The sequence below is a fragment of the Rhineura floridana genome, chromosome 10 (genome assembly GCF_030035675.1).
Source record: "Rhineura floridana isolate rRhiFlo1 chromosome 10, rRhiFlo1.hap2, whole genome shotgun sequence".
Classification (NCBI taxonomy): domain Eukaryota; kingdom Metazoa; phylum Chordata; class Lepidosauria; order Squamata; family Rhineuridae; genus Rhineura; species Rhineura floridana.
In genome coordinates, this window is record NC_084489.1 from 85,346,876 (window position 1) to 85,357,562 (window position 10,687).

Consider the following 10,687-nt stretch of genomic DNA (forward strand, 5'->3'; position numbering starts at 1 on the left):
AGTAGTTGTGCTACAACTCTCCCTGAGGTCATGTGTGGGACAGAGAGGGGGAGGGGCAAAGTTGCCGTGGTGCAAACACTGGCTCTGCCAGTGCAGATCAGTTGACTGGAACAGCCACACGGCGCCATCTGCTGCCGCACGGAGCCAGTTGTGCCCACATGGAGACATGCTCGTGTGCAATGGTTTCACTGATGCAAGCCAAGTGGCCTCCTCCATTTAAATGAGGTACCCACTTTCCCGGGAGTAAAATATAATGCAGATGTGGAGCCTCGATTCAAGGCACTTCCAAGATAAAGTGCATGCTACCCTGGCTCCTCTAGGGATGTATCTGGGGGTGGAGGCACAGAGGTGCAGCTGCAGATGATGTTCATCTCTCTAAAGTAAAAACAAGTAGAACCATTTCCTCCCTCAGACAGCGTTTGCTGCTTGCACAGCAGGGGCCGCCAACCCATAAATTCCACCCTGGCTCCTCAACAGTACACAGGCGGAAGACCTTGACAGTTGCTGTCTGCTCTCTAGATTGCGATATTCTGTACAGATCAAAAGTTGTTCTTTTAAGAGCCCTGAAACAGGGCAATGTCCGCTGCTCCCCCTCCACACACACATATCACTCATACACTGCTTTGGGAGAATGTCTGCACCTCTGGAATGTCTGCCTTCCTCCAAGCTCTTAATGGGAAAAGAGCCCTGTCCAATAGGGCAGCCCCACCTGAGTCCATCGGCAACCTCCATCACCACAGCAGTGAAGCAGCCACTTCAGCGCTATCTGCACTCCCTCGAGATTTTATCCCTGCCCGTGAAATCTGTGCACAGAACATGCAACGTGGCTCTCTGTTGACGCCTCTTGGTTTTCTGTGGCAATTCCCAGACAGAAGCATTTCTGCCCACTCACATCTCCCTGCAAATATTTCTCTCTAACCATTGCTTGCTACCTAAGAAAACCTGTGCTTGACATAAAAACTAGATGATTCCCATGATAGATGTATATACCTTTCCTCCTTTCCTTCCTTTTTGCTCTTTGGAGGAAACAAGCAACCTCTCTGCTGAAACACTCGTCTCATTTTGCATCCCATAAGGGGGGGAAATAGTCCAGCCATTATGAGGAGTTTCACAAAACTGCAAGGTTGAGTATATAGCTGATACAACTAAGCTCTCTGTACAATCACACATCACATAAAGCCATGGAATTTGCTTCTACAAGATGGAGCGATGATGGCCACCATGATGGATGAGGCGATCAATGGCTACCAGCCACAAAGGCTATGTTCTACCTCCACTGTCAGAGGCTGTATGTCCTTGAATGCTAGTTGCTAGGAATCACAAATGGGGAAAGCATTGCTCTTCCCAGGTCCTCCTTTCCGGCTTCCAATAAGCACCTGGGAAGGGCTGTAACTCAGCAACAGAGCATCTTGCATGCAGAAGGTCCCAGGTTCAATCCCCAATGGCATCTCCAGGTAGGGCTGGGAGAGACTCCCTGTCTGAAATCCAGTCAGTGGAGTCAATACTGAGCAAGACGAACCAGTGTCTGACTCAAATAAGGCAGTTTCCTATGTTCTTGTGTGGTTGGCCACTGGGAGAACAGGATGCCGGACTAGATGGGCTTTTGGCATGGTCCGGCCTCCTGTTTTCACAGAAGTCAAACAGATGTCTCTGGGAAGCCCACATGCAGGACCTGAGCAGCACTCTTCTCACTTGTGATCCACAGCAACTGGTATTCAGAGGTAGAACATAGCCATTGTAAAGCCCAACACCGATTTTATGCCTTCTACGTTAAATGTTACCCTTGTAGTCCCCTTTAGTACCACTCCCTACATATATGTACTGTATAAACTTTTGGATATACTCTCTGGACACATTGGCACCACATGGCCTGAACCTGGAGGACAGTACCACCACTACTTAGCTTCTGCCAATGAAGCCCCTCTGAGCATTCCATCCTCAAAGCTCTATAACTGCCACCTTGTAACAGCATTTGTATGTTAGCAGCTGATGAAGGCGGAAGCTGAAACGTTTTGTTAATATAATAAAATCCTCTGTTTCTTCTGTTGCTGGGAATCCTCGATTCACTCACCTCTTCGGGCCTGTCCTGAGATCACCAGCGGCCTTCTTTCTCCAGAGAGCATCCCAGAAGCATCCACTTGTGCAGGAAGTGTGTGTGTGTGTGTGTGCGTGTGAGAGAGAGAGAGAGAGGAACCCACTGCTGGGAGACAGAAAAGGAGAGGAAGATTATGCAGTCCAGCAGCAGCTCGGCTGTAGTGTCGGCCCAGGTGAGGCAACACAGGGCGCAAACAGCAAAGCGCAATTGCGCAAAGACGAGGAAATCCAAACTTTGCGCTCCGAAGGTGTCTACCACCCAGAGTCAAGCAAGCCCCGCGGGGTGGAACCACAGAGGGGGTGGATCTACAGATCCATAGACGCTGAGCTGAAGATCGGAGGGGGGGGCAGAACTGCAGAGCACGCTCCCGAGAGGGAGTTATTTTGCTTTCTGTCGGAACAAGAGCTTGATTTGATGGAATGGGTAGGGGGAGAGACCGGAACTTTCCCCCCTCCTAACCTTGATTTTCTTTTCAGCTTTGGGAAGCGCATGTCTGAGGGCCGAGGGGTGGGCGCAGCTACCCTGGGCATTTTCCCTGCCGACATCTCCCCCCTCCCCGCGCTGGGTCAAAGTTGTCAGAGTTTTGCCCTTATAAAGACTTTGTTACAAGGAGCTGTTTCTAGACATTTCCATTTCCCCCCCTCCCCTCCCTTTCTATCTAAACAAACAGGAGATGCATCAAAGGGCTTGCAGGATTTCTTTGCACGGAAGAAATCATTCAAGATCAGCTTTTCCGAGAATGGGAGGGGCTACTGCAACTAGTTTAAGGGACAGGGTAACCGAAACACACACACACCTTGAACTAGAGATCTGGGTAGGCAACTGCAACTAGTTTAGAGGGGAACTATTGCAACGTGGGCCCGCCTTTTAAATAGTCTGCTAACTGCAGTTGGTTCAAAATATGGGTCTTCACTATGATCATAATGCACACCTTAACGTGGTCAGGGGGTTTGAGAGTGTAGAAGAATCTGAGAGCAATTCCGTCAGGAGTTTAGACCAAGAGGCTAGACTCCTAGCAGGGGCACCCAAGGCGGAGTGCTCAAAGCTGAGACACCAGACTAAGACGCAGGTGCACACACACCTCATGTCCTTTGTCCTAAGGTTCCCCTTTGACCTCATCAACCTCTCCATGTACACTACTGGCGAAGTGATGTCCTGGAGTGCTTCAACTCTCTCATGACCTCCATAAGGCATAACCCTTCACAACATCCCAACTCCATTGAGCAAAGCCCTGGCTCTTCATGGAAATGGACTGCCTTCAAGTCGATCCCGACTTATGGTGACCCTAAGAATAGGGTTTTCATGGTAAGCAGTATTCAGAGGGGTTTACCATTGCCTTCTCTGAGGCTGAGAGGCAGTGACTGGCCCAAGGTCGCCCAGTGAGCTCCCACACAGTTCAACACTCTCACGAACACATTACACTGGAAAAAGATCAAATGACATCTAATTTAACCATTTAAATAATGACAGTCTATAATTGGCTCACCCCTCTCCAATCACTTCCATATCTATCCTCTCCCCCCAATTCCACTTGCTTTATTAGAGTTTTACCAAACAACCAGCACAAGGCAGTAGGTGAAAGGTTGGTGAAAAATTCCATTCAGTTCACATTTCAAGCCAAATATATCAAATTCACACTTTACGAAATAGTATGAGAACCGAAAAATGGCCATCCTTCAAAATCTGCCCTTGTTTGAATTCTGCAATGCGGTTCGCCAACCCAACAATGTTTGCAAAAACGCATGCTTTAGGAGAAAGCGTGCAGAAGACTGAATACACGAGTGCAAACACATGAGTGAACATAACACCCAAAATGCATTTTATGACGAGGAATTGCTTGCAAAAATGTGCACATTAGCCAAAACCGCCTACAAAATGTGTTTATTAGGAGAAATTCACATTAAAATGCTGGAGAATTTTCATTATGATTAAAAAATATATATATAGCAAATTGCTGCAGAAACGGGGAGAATTAATTCAAGATTGGAAAAATGAGAAACTGAAGGAACTGAAATTGACAGAACTTTCCATCCCTAATTCAAAGTAAGATTAAAAAAACAACACGGGAAATAATCCAGTCATAGTTAAACACATGTAGTTTGACCCTGTGCATGTCTACTCAAGAACAAGTCCCCAAAAGTGTCCATAGAACTGTAGCCTTAAGTCTCATGTGCTTTAGGTTAAGTATCTCCTTACTTTTCTAGGGCTAACATAAGAAAATGTTCAGGTCCCTGCCCTCAGGTGCTTACAAACTACTGGTGGGCTCAGATGGTCAATAGACATCTCCAGCCAGACCCATAGAAAAGATGCACCCAGCTACTTCAAAGGGGCCTATGTGAGCATCATGGATGTGGCTGCACACGTGGAAGGCTGCTTCTGCTATGAGCGCAGATCTTCCCTTGCTAGATTGGGACAGCTTATTATGCAGGCTACACAGTTAGGAACGAGGTGGCTCTTTTTTGCTGGCGAGGGCTTAGTTAGGTGGCCTTCCTGGTCTCTAGTCTTTGGTTTACTGAAAACAGATGCTTGTAGTCCAAAGGAGCGCTTCAGAAGCTAAATGCTCGCCGTGGCTAAATGCTTGTCCCTTTTCCGCTGATCTTTGCACAGCTGAGTGCTTTCCTGCTGCTTGGTACGAAAATAAAAGACTAATCATTGTAGTGGAAAAGACTGTGAAAGCATTGTGCGAGAAACAGCGACCTCCCATCTTTAATGTGGGCCTGATTCATACAGCTGAGCAACACCAGGAACAACTGGAAAGTTACTGGAGAGCGAGATCTGAACATAAGGAGCAAAGCCAACTTTCTGTGCAGATCTTGCTTTAGAAACCTTGCCATTGTTATGAAACTGTGAGCATTGGTGTCTCACAATGTTTTATTTATACCTGTTTACTCTTGCTCTTCCTCCAAGGAGGATGGGGCAGAACTTGGGTTTCTCCCCATTTTATTTATTTATTTGTTTGTTACATTTATACCCCGCCTTTCTTCCACCATGGAATCCAAGGCGGCATGCTTGTGATTCCCAGGCAGTCTCCCATCCAGGCACTGACCAGACTCAGACCTGCTTAGCTTCAGCAAGGTGTGGCCTCACGTGCCTTCAGACCATAGCCTGGGACTCTCACAACATCCCTGTGAGGTAGGCTAAGCACCTCTGCTGCCAGAGGCAGTATGTCTCTGAATACTAGTTGCTGGGAATCGCACGTGGGGAAGGTGCTGTTGACCTCATATCCTGCTTGCAAGTTTCCCATGGGCATCTGGTTGACCATTGTGAGAACAGGATGCTGGACTAGATGGGCCATTGGACTGGTCCAGCAGGCCTCATGATCGTATCTGTTTATACCCCCATCATGTCACTCCAGAAGCGGCTCTCCACCAGCAGCAAGCACTGTGTTTTGCTCGTATCCACACTATACATTTAAAACACATTGCTTCCTCCAAAGAATCCTGGGAATTGTAGCTTACCCAACACAGAGCTACAATTCCCAGCACCCTTAACAAACTACAACTCCCAGGATTCTTTGGGGGAAGAATTTGTGTGCTTTAAATGTATGGTGTGGATGTGTGTGCACTTTGTCTCCGGCATGCCTGCTGCTTAAGATCAGAGGAAGCTGCCTTGTAGTGAGGCAGACCATTGGTCCACCTAGCTCAGTATTGCCTACACTGACTGGCAGCAGCTCTCCAGGGTTTCAGGCAGGGTTCTCTCCCAGCCCTACCCGAACATGCCAGGGGGTCGGAACCAGGGACCTTCTACATGCCAAGCAGATTCTCCACCATTGAGCTACGGCCTGTCCTGCTTGGTTGCATCATGCTCGTCCCTCAAGACTTTTTCCGCTTTGTCTTCTTCATCCCCAGCTGTCAGCAGCCCCTGACGTTTCCTTGGATCTCCTCAAGGCCCTGCCTTGTCTCCAACATGCCTGCTGTCCCTCTGGTCAAGGCTGTCTGTCCATCACATTGCCTGGGAGGCTGGCGTTCAGGACCAGCTTGGCAACAGAATGAATCAAGTGGTAAAGCTTTTCCTGGCCTGGATCACTACAGGGGTGTGCATTACATATTTGAAAACCTGGAGGGTGACTGCGGTTTTAATCCTTCAGCAATTTAAGGCTTTCATTTGCAGTTATGATGCCTTTTATTTTAATGGCTGTTGCCTCTTTTTAAAAATGTGATTTGCAAGAGAATCTGTATAGTGTAATGGTTAGTGTCGGACTGGGATCTGGGAGACCAGGGTGCAAATCTCTGTTCGACCGTGAAGCTCTTTGGGGTATCTTAGGCCAGTCACTCTCAGTCTAACCTACTTCACAGGGTTGTTGTGAGGATAAAATCAGGAGGGGGAGAACCATGTTTGCATGCTACTTTGAGCTTCTTGGGGGAAAAGTGGGATAGAAATGTAATAATAATTTTAAAAGACACCTTGAAGTTATTTTGAGGTTGGTGGCTCTAAACTAGTAAATAATACTGTTATGAGCATGGGGGTTGGGATGGATGATTCCTGTGGGTCACCTTTCCAGCCTCTGATTTGGAATCCTGTGCCTTGGAATGAGGAACTCTCTGCTGGTCAAATGAGTCTTTTGTTAACCAAATAGATTGGCCAGGTAAGATAATGGGCCGATCAGTTGCCTAGCAACAGAGAATGAGCCAGGAAGACCCCTTTTGTCATTGAAACTCTGCGGGAGAGCCTCCCCCCCACCCACTCCTGGCAGCTAGCAGAAGTGTGCTTGTAGTTTTAGTGTGTCTAGAGCAGTGGTTCTCAAACATTTTTGGTTCGTGGCGCACTGTAAAACGTATAAAAATTTTCTGGCACACTTAGTGTACAAAATTAAAAATAATATATTTTAAACTATGAATAAAAATAACTTAAACTATAGAAAACTATTACTTACCCTATACAAATGGGTTTCTTCTCATTTTTAAAATATACTTTCATAATATTTGAGGCACACCTAGCCACCTCTTAGGGCGGACCAGTGTGCCTGGGCGCACCATTTGAGAATCACTGGTCTAGAGAATTGCTGGGAACTGGAAGCCAGGCAGAGAGAGACTGGCTCTCTGCCCCATGGCCTTTGGGGTGCCTCCTGCAACCCAGATGGAAAGACTGGATATTGGACTGCTGATGCCTTGAACCCCTCTATCCTAAGCTCAGGTTGGAATGTGTGTAAATAAACAAACCATATTTCATAAAGACACCACAGTCTCCGCTGACCTTCTTCCCAAAGGAAACCAAACCCTGGAGGAGTGCAGAGACCCCCGAAATCTCACCTCTCGGACACCTGCCTTCATGTAAAAAACTAATGTGTCAGGGAGATGGATTTTGTATAGTGTAGATGCTGTTTTTTAGAGAGTGCCCCCCGCCCCAACATTTAAAGCAAGTCTTTAAATACACACCTTATCCCAGTCTGCATCTGTTTTGGAATTGTTTGTTAAGATGTTTTTATTTTATTTTTCCTTTTAAGATGTTTTTAGTCTCTTGTTTGCTGCCCTGGAGTCCTTCTGAGAGAAAGGGCAGGGTAGAAATTTAATAAATAATAATACTGATTCCACAACCCCGCAGCCCAAAGTAGTACAGTCCAGGAGAAGCTATGCTATCCTCCTGTATCCTAGTAGTGAACATTATCTGAGTGTCAATCCTCAAGTAGCTAAAACAGCGGCATCTACACACCAGAGGGAGCTATCAGTAGACTTGAGGGAAAACGCCAAGGTTCTGCAGAAGTACAACAAATGCATTTAGCAACAACAAACAGCATAAAAGAGGGAGGGAGAGGAGGTGGCAAAAATAGCCCTATAAGTCTGAGCATGTCAACTGTTGAGAGCGAGGAAGAGGAAAATCAGGGGAAACGGAATGGAGCAGCATAGAAAAGGGCATGGCTGGTTGGAAACTGACCACACCCTACTGCAAATACATTTTCTTTGCAGGGCCCACTTGTTTGTTAAACTGAAGTCTGCATCTAGCAGAGATCCCTCGGGCTTTCACTTAAAACAGGAGCCTGGAAACTGGGGTTTACATCCCACCAGGACCATTTGGAGGACTTGGTTTTTCATGGGGAGGACGCAGTTACCAGAAGGCCTGGGCTTGTTGTATAAATTAAGCACCAATGAGATCAGGGCCATCCGCCACCCACTCCCTCGAGTGTTCCCTTGTCTATTTTGGTCACTTACAGCTGCCTCCCCATTTCCTTCCCACAGCCCCTAAGTGGAACAACGCAGTCAGTCGCCAATCCCCATTGGCTTTCTTCTTCCTTTGTGCTACATCACCCTGGCGCTGAAACTGTCGCTTTCAATTAGTGCAAGATGCAAAGAACCTCCAGAGATTTGCTAAAAATAACTAATTCAGCTGAGGCCACTTCGTGAACATCTTGGCACAAGACGCTGGGGCATATGATGGAGCTTGCAAAGAGATCAATTAGGATTCCTCCTCTTTTTTTAAGACTATTATCAGATCCTGCCCTAGGATGTGGAACTTCTTTATTATGACTGTCTTATCTATTCATAAGTAGCATACTCTCTAAAAAGCACAAAATGGCAGCTCCCTGTCCCATGGAGACTACAATCTAAACTTTGACACACAGGTAACAACCAAGGATCCCGCCAAGAAATGCTACCGTGTAGGAAATTCATTAAAGACCTGGAAGTCTGATTCTATAACAAACTATGACCACTTCCTAATTTTCACATTGCCCCCCTCTAGCATTGGCTTCTGAGTAACGCAAGTCAAACCCTTTTAGCTCTGCATTCCATTTGGACACCAATCTTTGCAATTTTCAGGAGTCTTGGGGCAGCTTAAAGACTAACACATTTATCATGGCATAAGCTTTTGAGGGCTGTTGTCCACTTCACCGAATGTATGAAGTGTTATCCTGAGTCACAAGTGCATTTATACATAGTTGGGTGTGTGTTTGGGGGTGGAGAGAATTGTACAGGTGTAACTTCACAGTGAAGGAGAGTAAACCACAAATGCAGCTGACTTGAAACAAGACATTGTGTCTTCCATCTCTGCAGAGAAATTTTACTACATTTTGGACCTAGAAAATCAGGACTCATACCTAGGGCTCTGTGTATGTGTTACATTGGCACCAGAGAAAATACTCAGGATGCGATCATGGGTGCAGAATCTGGCTTCCTAAGTAGCTCAGGTCATTGCGTTCTTCTTTGAAAGCAAGCAACTAGGCCAGGGATGCAAAACCTGTGTGCTCCCACCCGGTATCACTGGAGTCCCACTCTCATCGTTCAGATGACGGACAATCAGGGATGATGGGAGTTCTGCCCTATCATTGGGAGGTCTGCAGGTTTCCCCAGGCGTTTTAGATCTCATGACTGCAAGGCAGGGATGTGGGCCACGTGTTCCTCCAGACTCCAACGCCCATTCGCCCTAACCAGCATGGCCAAGGATCATGGGATTCATAGTTCAAAACATCTGAAGGGACACAGGCTCCCCACCCTTGATTATTTATTTAGATGAAGAATATGCTGTAAACGTATGTTTGAAAAATATGGGCAATGCCTAAGGGAGTATCAGCATTGCACTCCAGAGACACGGCTCAGAAAGATTTTTTTCAAGGTCCAAGTACCCCACAGAGCAATTTGCCCTCCTGACTTAGGAAAAGTGGAATGTATTATGCAAAATAGGGTGATTATGCATATATGTTCAATTTGCATAGTTTATACAGGTTGCAGAAACCTGATGGTCTTAGGAGTGCTTCAGCAAAGAATTTCATTTTGTTTTAGGATAAAGTGCTGCCCCTTGCTTGCTTCTTCCTTATATTAACTAGCCTGTCTCTGTAGGCACCACCCTTTGCGGAACTTTAATGAGGCCTAGGTTCTACAACTTTGGAAGTGGGATTTGAAATGGAAGCGCAGCCAAAGCAGCCGTGTTACACCAGCAAGAGGGATATTTGGATTCACATTCCCAGCTTACCAATGGAGCTTGGCCAAATCACATGACCCAAATTCTTGACCCAACGTGAAGAGCAATGATGGAGCCTCCAATGGAAGGGGAAGGAGTCCATGTGCTCACTTCTCTCCAAAGGGACGTGCACAAGGAAGGACTGTGGCAAACATTCACCTTGAGCCTCCCAAACGTAACACCAGAAACAGCAGCAGGGAAGTGAGATTTACTGCTTTGCCTCACCCAGTGGGGAAGAGATGGACACCAGGATGCGATCACCACTGTTCAACTTGACCCTCAAACCATCAGGTCTAAGTTAAGGGGTGAGCAATAGCAGGACAGAAGAGGAGAGAAGGGTAAAGACTGCAGCAGGGTGTGGCCAACAGCCTTGGCAACCCTCCTTTGTATGGGTTGGATCAGACTGTTAGATACACATGCCGCCTTGGGCTCCTACTGGGAGAAAGGGCGGGATATAAATCTAATAAATAATAATAGGAGGCCTGAGCCACACAAACCAACACCTGGCAAAATTATGCTGCAGAAAACTGCAGTGCAGACAAGCGCTCAACATGCACCTACACACAGGCACACACAGAGCTGTTCTGCAGCCAAGCATCGCTGCAGGCTTGGAGGCTTGCCTAGGCGCTGTTGATTTGTCTCAACTGCAAGAACACACACAGATACATGCACACAGAGAGAAAGTGTAAAATGCACAAAGAA